Raw genomic sequence first — 10,207 nt, forward strand, 5'->3', positions numbered from 1 at the left:
CAAGAACAGAAGACTTGTTTCTGAAAAGAACTCCACACAACTGAAAGATACTATATGGGATCAATCTCTCATCCTTCAGGTTAAAAAAACTGCATTAGCACTTATTCTGCATAAACGGCAAACTCAGCATTTGTTCACAACACAGAAGATGAAGTCCCTGCCTCCCAAAATTTACAATTTAACAATTTACAATTCACTAGACACATAGCGTAAGATTTTGGCAAAAAGTATCAGTTTATAAAACAGTAACTCTGGCATTTCGATTTTCATGTAGGTACTTAACAGTGCAGTAGATAAGCCTAATCAAGCAAATTCCTGTTGCAACAACATATGCTGTGGAATTAAAAAAGTTGTATCAATAAGGAAAAGAGAAACTAACCATAGAAATGTAGGATTGGAAGAGGCATCAAGAGGTGATCTTGTTCTACCACCCTGTTCTGAAGCAGGATGGGCATACCTAGGCCATCCCTGACTGATTTGGTTAAACTAATTAAAAAGATCCCATAACCTCTCCAAGTAGACTATTCCCTTATTTTTCCTTACATTTAGAGAGCTTTTCCTAATACCTAACTTTAAACCTTTGTTTTCTGAAAATTAAACTGGTTTCTTTTTCTACCCATAACATACATAAAAAACAACTGACTGCTATCTTATTTATAAGTAACTTTTTTCTAGAACACACAAACCCAATTCTTTTCTCAGAGTTCATGTTTTCTAAAGCTCTTATCACTGCTGTCCCTTCTGACTCTCCTTCTTAAAGCCATGATGATGGGTGATCACTCACAAACGAGTAAGATTGTCTTCCAAGGATCTTAATAGTGAGACTGCAGGTGGCTCCACAGCCTAATTCTAGATCCACATGTCTTGTTGCAGTGAAGACAGATGTTTCCAGGAGGGATGGGCACTGCGTTGCTGCGTTGGATGTTCTGATGTTCTTTTCACCTGTTCTTTTCCTCTTCTGCCTGTTGACGAGCTGTTTTGAAGTGTTGAAATCCTTCCCAAAGAGCCTTCCTCCATTTTTGCTGTCCTGAGCAAGGGTGTCCCAAGTGTTGTTGTCAGAGTTACACCTTTTCACGTTTGCCTTCAGGGTGTCTTTGAAGTGCTTTCTTTGCCCTTTGCTACTTTGCTGTACTGTCATTTTAACCTCTGTACTCCAGGGAAGGCCTCCCCAGCTATAAAACATTCTTGTTAATATCCCAGAATATTTACCTTTTTTACAATATAATCATATTGTTGACTCGTTCTGTTTGTGGTCCTCTATGCTCCCCCATCTGTTTTTTCAGTACTACCTCAGAAGTCATTCCTTATTTTATATTTGCACATTTGATTTCTCTTCTCTATGTGCAATATTTTGAAATTCTTTTTACTGAACTTTGACTTAGAGATTTCAGATCAAGCTTCCAATTTTGAATTCCAATCCTTTCTTCCAAGTGCATTCAACCCTCAGGCACTTGATATTATCCATATTTTATAAGTTCACATTGTACTCTATCATCCAAGTAATTAACAAAAATATTTAACGTGCCCACAATAGGCTTCTACAGGACCCTACTTCAAATATCCTTCCGATTTGACAATGAACCATTGATAATTACTTGAGTAGATATTCAGCTGTGACCCACCTTTCACAATTTCATCTAAACTGTATTTCTCCAGTGTACTTAAAAGATCGTGTGGAAGAACGTCAAAAGCCTTACTAGAAATCAAGATATCTCTTTTCTCTTACCAAGCCAGTTCTCTTGTCAAAGAACATTAGATTGGCTTGATAATTTGTTCTTGAAAAAAAATCAATGTTGGCTGTTTTCATTATCTTATCCTCTAGATGTCTGCAAACTGATCGATAAGTAATTCGTTCCAGAATCTTTCCGGATATTAAAGTCAGGCTGACTGGTCTGTAACTCCCCAGCTCCTCCTTTTCCCCTCTTTTTACAGACAGGTAATAGGTCTGTCCTGCTCCACTCTTCAGGGAACTCCCTATCTTCCTCTCAAAGATAACTGCTGATGGTTCAGAGATTGCTTAAGCTAGTTCAGTGATTTTCAACTGGGTGTCACAGGGAATGTAAGGAGATAAGTGAGGTAATAAGCAGATAGGAGCAGGCTCAGGCTTTCCCTGACTGACTGCTCTCCTGCCCCCACTGCCTGACCCTTCTGCAAAGAGGCAAGCACTGTAATAAATGCATTCATTTTTTAAATAGGGTGCTGTGTTCAATATCTAAAAGTTATGGAGGAGTTTCTCAAGTCTAACAAGGGGTTCTTTGAGTCTAACAAGGTTGAGAACCACTGAGCTAGTTTAATGCTCAAGGAGGAATATCAGCAAGCCCCATCAGCTTGAATATATTATGCATTTATCTAAAAAATCTTTCATTCTAGCCTGACATACAACACAAGAAACAAAACCTAAAAAACAGCATGTACACCCTTTGCTCAGAAGTATGCTAAAATCACACTAAGCAAGGCAAATTTCAGGCGCAGGGTTGTACTCCACCTAAGTGGAATGATTTAGCAGGGGTGTCAACTCACCCTGGACCAGGTTCAGGCTGCAGGGGTGCCTCCTGGGCTGGATCTGCAGGACCAGTAGCAACTGCAGTGGGGTCACATGCAGGCAGCAACGCAGAGCCACATTTGCACAGCAGTGCAGGTCCAGGGCCATGCAGTAATGCTGAGCTGCGTTTGGATGGCAGTACAGGTCCAGGGGAGATGCCACTGATGGCCGTGTCTACTAGGATCCAGGGACCCCAAATTCTGCAGACTAAACAGTCCCACAGGCTGTATTTGGACCCAAGGACATGGATTTGACAACCCTGATTTAGAGCTCAAAGCCGTTCTATTATAGTTGAATTGTCTCATTTTGGGAATGTGATGCACATAGTGGGGGAGCAGCTTGAGAAGCAGAACAAGGTGCCCCCAGGGTCAGTGCAGAGGCACTGTAGACGATGAAATAGTTAAGGGAGTTGCACTGCTTCTGCAACTTATCCTTCTTTAGACAGGATACAACCAGACAAGACCATAAGACCACAGTCAGTAAAGTACTTACAGGCAAACAAATGCCCAGAAGGATATGTGCTCAGTCACTGCTAAACTATAACAGTTGGCCTGGATATGAAAATCTACCCACTATCTACCCACTACCAGACCCTTCAGTTGTCTCGAGAACGATTCAGTTTCAACCAGCAACAGGAACAAGAAAAAAAGGCAGTTTCTGAACCGGACAAACCCAAACAGAAATAAGCCTGCCATGCTGCGTGTTGTTTCCAACACAGGTTATTTTTAAACAATGAAAGTGATTGGCCAAATTAAGGGAACACTTATCTCCATAAAATAATGCTGTATTTAAAAAGGGAAGAGAACACTACCCTATTTTTATCCAATGGCAAGGTTAAATAAGCTTCTATCCACTCCAGAACTATAGTGTACTAATTTAATAGGACACCCTATTCAAGCCTTCAAACAAAGTGCTCCCAAACAGAAGAAAAAGCTTTAGCTTTTAACTTTTGTGTATATATGCTAAATAATCCCACCTCTCCACCCTTGCTGCCCTTTCTGCTACATGCAATAGGGTCTTTTTATGTGTCTCTCAGGGGCATTGGGTGTTGGCTGCAGCCAAGGCTGGGGAATTTGACTGGGGTGTGCCAATGATCCCGCTGGGATTTAAAGCTGGAGATTCCTGGCTAGAAGGTCTTGCCCCATTGCTCAGGGTGAGATCGACACCATATTTAAGGCCAGGAAGGAATTTTATCCCATGGTTAGAATGGTACAGACTTGGGGGAGGGGGAGGTTGCTTCCCTCTCCTTGCTACCACAAGGTCAGACCGGGACCCACCACCTGGGATTTCTTAAGTGCACATCAACATCCATTTACAGCAGCAGGATGTCGGATGCCGCAGTCCCCCTGCTTTCCCTGTGGCAAGTTCGGGCGTGATGTCTTATGCTGTGTCAGGGCAGATGGTAGTTTTACAAAGAGTTTTGATGATGGATTTGAATGGAGTGACTTAGATAGGTCCTCAAGCAAGAGACTGGACTAGATGTGACCTATGGAGGTCCCTTCCAGCCCCACTCGCTATTTAATCCTATATACAACTTGGAGAGAATTACTATTTTGGTTCAGAGGTCCCTGACAGTACTACGCTCAGCCTTAACAAATCTGTTTGCAAGATGCAAGAGATGCATAGAAAGTTTGTTATTAATGGCACTAAGGACAGGATCTACAACACAAGAACTACCTGCATGCCTAGATGGTTCTCAATAGTGCCTGAGGACCCATTACTCCAGGACAGCATTTAAGAACATAAAATTGCCATTGACGGGGTCAGACCATAGGTCCATCTTGCCCAGTCTCGTGTCACAGTCACTGATGTGCTCTTAGTGCTCCCCCCTTATTAAGGGGAGCTAATAGCTAGTGAACAGCATATCAAATGGCCTGTGTCAAACAGTCACTTGTGTGCCCTTAGTGGTTGCCCTTAGTAAGGGGCTCTACTTATAGCTCTACTTGGTGGGCATTAGCCCATGTTCAGGAATGGCACATCAAAAGGCCTGCGTGTCACAGTGGCAGAGAGCAGGTGCTGAAAGGGAGACAGAGCTGGGTCTGGCCAGGGTCTTTCCCACTGTTCCTCTCTCACTTGCAGCCTCCAGCATTTGAGGTCTCGGAAGCTGTCACTTGGAGCCTCTACCTTGCGCTCCCTGCTCAATAGCTACTGATGCCCCCTTCCACCAAGAACATGTGTGATCCCTTTTTGATGCTGGCTAAACTGTCAGCTTATACCACATCTGGTGGCAATGAGTCCCACATGTTCATGACACGCTGAATGAAGAACTTCCTGGTGGTAATTTTAAACCGATGACTGACTAGGTTCACGTTGTGACCTCTTGTTTTTGTCTGGTGAGGGTCGATGATAAAACACTGGTGGCTGACTGGCTAAACAGCAGCTCTGCAGATAAGGACGTGGGGGTGACAGTGGCCAGTAAGATGGATACCAGCCAACAGCGCCCTTGTTGCAAAAACAGCTAACAGCATCCTGGGCTGCATTGGCAGGAGCGTTACCAGCAGATCAATGGATGTGATTCAGCACTGGTGAAGCCACATCTTTGGGCCCCCCACTGCAGAAACGATGTGGACAAACTGGGGAGAGTCCAGCAGAGCGCAATGAAAATGGTTAGACGCCTGGGGGATGCGGCTTGTGAGGAGAGGCCCAGGGAACCAGGCTTATTTAGTCTGCAGAAGAGAAGAGTGAGCAGGGACTGAATAGCAGCCTTCACGGGGTTGCAAAGTGTATGGAGCTGGACTGTTCTCCGTGGTGGCAGGCGACAGAACAAGAAGCAACGGGCTCAAGCTGCAGCCAGGGAAGTTCAGGTTAGATATTAGGAAAGACTCTCTCGGCAGGAGGGTGGCGAGGCTACCCGGGCAGGACGGGAGCGGGGTCTCCGTCCTCCGAGGCTTTTCGGAGCAGGCAGCGGGGCTGGGGCTGCTCCACGCCGGGGGACGGACCAGGAGAACTCCGGACCCTCCCGCCGGGGTCCCGAGTCTCTGACTCCTCAGTGACTTTCTGCAACGACCCCTGTGCCCCGACCCCCACCCCCTTCTCCCGGCGGGAGGCCCGGCCCGGCCCCGCTGCGTCACTCACCGCCCGCTCTCGGCCTTGCCATCCGAGGGCTCCGAATAACAGGAAATGACGCGCAACGCGCGGGGAACGGAGCGTCCTGTTGTACCCGCCCCGCCCGCGCTGCGCCTGAGACCTACGGAGCGGGCCGACCCGGCTGCCGTCGCTTCCTGCCCGCGGGGGCGGGGCTTCCTCACAACGGGGGCGGCGGCGGCCGTGGGGCCAGGCCGAGCGCGGTGAGTGTGGTGTTGGGGTGGTGCTGAGCCGGGACCGAGGGGAAGCGCCCGGGCTGGGGCTGGGGCCGGCCTCGCCTCGCCTCGCCTCTCTTCCCTCCGCCTGCTTCTCAGTGGCGGCGGCTTCTGGGCCCGGGCGGGGGTGGTGTGGCGACAGGCCCCGGCCCCTGCGAATCGCAGCGGGGGGCCCGCGAGGCCGGGCGGCGGGGACAAAGGCCCCAGTTAGTCCCAGGGTCCTTCTCTGCTCGGTGGGAATTGTCGCTGACTGGGTCTCACCCTGTCCCTTGCGTCGCGGGGCTGCGAGAGCCGCCTGGGTCTCCCCCACTGATCCTCTCCCCCTTGCAGCCTCCGGTGTGTAAGGTGTGTAGGATAGCGGTTCCCAATCTGTGGTCCGTGTTAACAAATTTTTTAAAAATTTATTATAATGACTTTATATGACAAAAATGTAAGGTTGCATCATTTTAAATTGGTGATGCGTAGTCTGTCAGAGTTTGGGAACTGCTGGTTGAGGAGGGATGTGCTCGGAGGCTTTGCCTCTTGCTTCTCTGCTCGGTGGCTACTGCTGCCCCTTTCCTCCAAAAGTGTTCGGCCCCTTTTTGACGCTGCTCAGCCTGTGTTGGCAGCAAGTTCCCCACATTACTGACCCACCGGTGAGAGAGAATCTCCTTGTGTTAGTTTTAAACTGACCGTCTGCTAGTTTTACTTTTGACCCCTAGTTCTTATCTTGTGAGAGATTAGCAAATAATAACTCCTTGTTTCCCTTCTGTACTAGTTTGGTCCTGGAAGGACTTTGATAAGGTGAATTCATTGTAAAATGCATATGAATGAATTCACTGGGTAATGTCCCTCTGCGTAGTCCTACCTGTGCCAGTGAATAGCGTCAGTGTGACTGGATCCTGTATAAATGGTCCACTTGATCCGAAAGTGTCACGGCATTAAAAGCCGTCCCCCTTGGAATTGAGATTAAAAGCTTTCCCCTGAGAGATCTTGAACTACACAGCATGGCCCTACATGTGGGAGCTGTGTTGTTTAAGATATCTTCAAAAAAAAATCATCTATTTCCTTGTTGAGGTCAAGGCTTCCGTGACACTCATGGACAGAGCTTCAGGTTCAAGGAAGTGCACAGTATCATTAACACTTTTTGTTTGTGTCAAAAAAGAATAATTTTGGTGAGGTGGTGCCACCATGTACTAAATTTGCATGAATAATAAATCCAAGTCTTACCAGCATCCGAGTAAGAGAATATTGTAAACCAGGCTGTTTCATTTTTTTCCTGCTTGTCTACTCAGATAAATACTGCAGTGACCAGTCTTTTATCAGTTTCTCTTACATTTACTTGCTGCCTGACTCAGTAACATAAAACATGCATCAAATACATTATGACACGCACACCCTTCCCTGTGTGTCATCATGACTCCCATCTGGCTGCTTGAATGTGAAATCATCCTAGAGCAAGTAGCAGAAGCATCAGCTGAGAGATGTGGGAGGCCATGTAGAAGTGACTATTAGGTAGCAGAATATATCTTGTTTTTTGTTTTCATTTTTGGTTTTGTAAATGTCTCCTCATTTGTTAGAAGTCTCTCTTACTGAAACCTGCTGCCTTTTCAAGGATATAAATGACTTGGAATTACTTCAATTAACATATTTGCAATTAAATTAATGGATACTGTTGAATTAGAGTTAATACTGCTTATTACTGAGCCTTCAGGATAATAGGTGTTCAGTATCTATCCTCCTAGTGACTTTGTAATCATGCAGAGTTTAATTCATCCTAGCCGAAAAGCAGCACCATAGTAGGGACTTGGGTGTTAGGACAGCTGTGTGTATGCATATGAATATATGGAGGTCTTAGATTTAAAAGACTATAAATGTAATCACCCTTGCGTACGAGTACTTTTTGTCAGCCAAGAAAACTTCAGTTTAAACACTAAATATTAAATATTAAAGTTTGTTTAAATTAGTAGAACTATTGTGGATTCAGTTTTTGCAACCACTTACAAGTAGTACTGATGAATTGGCAGAAGTTAAAGGGGCAGTAAACGTGATTAAAAAGACTGGGAGTTTGTGAAGGTTAATGTCCAAGTAGGGCTAGTGACAACCAAAGTACATTTTAATTATGACTTAAGTCAGCAAACAAGAAACCATGAATAGTTTATTGTAATCTAGTTCTGCATTTGTGCTACTTAGTTTCTGAAGGAGGGTTTCATTTTCTTGGCAGTCATCAAACCAAATGTTTTTAAACTAAACAAAATTTGGTGTTTCTTTTTTTGCCAAGAAGGATACATTGTTTCCATATATGTTTATTTAAATGCTTAAATAGCTTGAAAAATATTTAGGTAGGCTCCCAGGTTTTGTATATTATTGTATTAGAAAATAGTGAGTGATGCATCCCTCAATTGCTAAACTTTTTTTTTTGCTTAGTATGTCAAGAGGCATTTGGATGGAAATTGGAATTTAATTAAAATGTATAGAAACAGTTTTAAAATTTGTATTAAATAAAAAGTTGCATATGTAAGGGGGAATCTTGTTAACTTATTTTTATTTAAAGTGAATTGATGTACTAGGCAAATAAAGGGTAAATTAGTCAGTAAAATGACAGAGGGTATGTCTATATGAGGTGCTTTACTGCACAACAGACTAATCTACTAAAGAGTCACCATCTACACATGCAGTCCATTTACTATGCAGTAAATTAGTCTATTGTACAGTTAGCTACTGCAAATTTGCTCCTGGTCAGCCCCAGCACTAGGGCTGGGATGGGGTAGCTCTCTGCATACCTCCTCCCCCAGCTTTAGGCTGTGCGGGGGTTTCCCCATACAGCCTGTGGCTGGCCAGGAACTGTCCTGCTGCTGTGGGCAGCTCCCAGCCAGCTCTGGGCTATGTGGGAAAATCCCTGCGCAGCCTGGAGCTATCTGGGAGCTGCCCCATAAGGGACAGTTCCTGGCCAGCCCCCAGCTGCATGGGGAAGCCCTGCTGGGCACTGGGCTTGTAGTCATGTGTAGGGGGCTGGAGAGCTCTGCAACAGTAACAGTCTCCTGGGCCCCTGCACATCAGGATCCTTCCTGATGTGTATGGGGCAACAAGACAGCTGCTTCTGCAGCTGACAGCTTTCCTGGCCCCATGTGCATGGGGTGTGACCCCATGCTCTTTGCCAGCCCATGGGCTAGCATCCTAGGGGAGCCTGGAGCTCCCCCTGGCTGCTGCAGAGTAAGCAGCTCTGTACCAGGCTTTGCTCTCAGGAAAGCAGATTTGCTCTCAGGAAAGTCTTATTATGTAGTATTTTACTGTGCATTAAACCTTTATATAGCATTAATAGCACATGTAGATGCACCCAGTTAGCTTCAGGTTACCGTTCCCCAGATTGTTAAAGATACCTAGGCTCCTAGAGGTGAAGGTAGCTGCTTAGCAGGATTTTTAAAATGCCAGTCAAGATGCGCATGACAGTGGCTTCATATCCTCTGAATTTTCCCCACTGTTATACTCTCCCATGTGATTTTTATTCATGGATGGAAGAGAACAGGGAGTGAGAAGCTCTTTTGCTTTTGTAGTTCTTAATAATTTTCTAGGGGTGCACCAATAGAGATTTTTGGGGTTGATACCAATGCCCAATATTTAAGGAGGCATATCAGCCGATACCGATCCCATTTCTGATGTACCTGCTTCCAGCTGGTAAGTCTGGTGTGGTGGAAGGGGAGGGAAAGGGGCATGGGGGGGCAATCAATGCCCCCCATGGTGAGGGACAGGGTGGCAGGGTGGGGAGCAGAGCCGCGGTTTGTGGGGAAGGGGAGGAAGCTCCTGCTGCTGCTTGCACCCCGGGAGGGCATGGGGGAGGGGGTGCCCAGATCTGTGTGGGGCAGGGTGGGCTGGGGCCAGGGCTGCACAGGGCTCTTCTCGGCGGGGGCTTGGCTTGGAGCGGGTGCCGGTGGTGGTGGGAGGATGCTGGATCCACCCCATATTTTCCCACCATTCTGCTCCCAGCATACCCACTGCCAGCTGCAGCCCTGGCTCAACGCCCCTTCTCCATCTGGGGCTGTGCTGGGTGGCTGGCGACAGTGGCACTGAGAGCAGAGTGGTGGTGAAGTTTGGGGTGGATGCAGCATCCTCCCAAGGTCACTGGTGCCCGCTCCAAGCCCAGTCCCCACTGAGAAGAGCCTGGATGCAGCCCACCTGCCCTGCCTCATGCAGATCCGGGGGGCAGGTGCCCCACCATGTCCTCCTGGGGTGCAAGCAGTAGTGGAAGCTACCTCCTCTTCTCTCCTCCCCTGCCCCCCACGAGCTGTGGCTCTGGACCCCTTGCCCCACCTAAGCAGTGCCTGCCCCTGCCCCCTCCCTCATCGTGGGGGGTGTGGATCTGCCCCCCCATTCCCCTTCCCTCCCCCAT

The 10,207-nt window shown here is 46.9% G+C and overlaps 2 protein-coding genes across 5 annotated transcripts in view; one reads left to right on the forward strand and one right to left on the reverse strand.

Moving 5' to 3' along the window:
• Positions 1-5,699, reverse strand: part of LOC109292433 (oxidative stress-responsive serine-rich protein 1-like) — a 10,122-nt gene extending 4,423 nt beyond the window's left edge. Inside the window, exon 1 of one of the 3 annotated variants that reach the window (XM_019509847.1) lies at positions 5,618-5,699. The gene's annotated coding sequence lies outside the window, so the exon portion shown is untranslated. Of the gene's footprint in view, positions 1-2,520; positions 2,542-5,617 lie in introns of those variants that run through there. The other 2 variants (XM_019509844.1, XM_019509845.1) reach the window with 2 other exon arrangements.
• A 52-nt stretch (positions 5,700-5,751) lies between these two features.
• Positions 5,752-10,207, forward strand: part of LOC109292432 (oxidative stress-responsive serine-rich protein 1-like) — a 19,314-nt gene continuing 14,858 nt past the window's right edge. Inside the window, exon 1 of one of the 2 annotated variants that reach the window (XM_019509843.1) lies at positions 5,752-5,829. The gene's annotated coding sequence lies outside the window, so the exon portion shown is untranslated. Of the gene's footprint in view, positions 5,830-7,122; positions 7,336-10,207 lie in introns of those variants that run through there. The other variant, XM_019509842.1, reaches the window with a different exon arrangement.

Source organism: Gavialis gangeticus, unplaced genomic scaffold (assembly GCF_001723915.1).
Source record: "Gavialis gangeticus isolate Ggan-Ray unplaced genomic scaffold, GavGan_comp1, whole genome shotgun sequence".
NCBI classification, from domain to species: domain Eukaryota; kingdom Metazoa; phylum Chordata; order Crocodylia; family Gavialidae; genus Gavialis; species Gavialis gangeticus.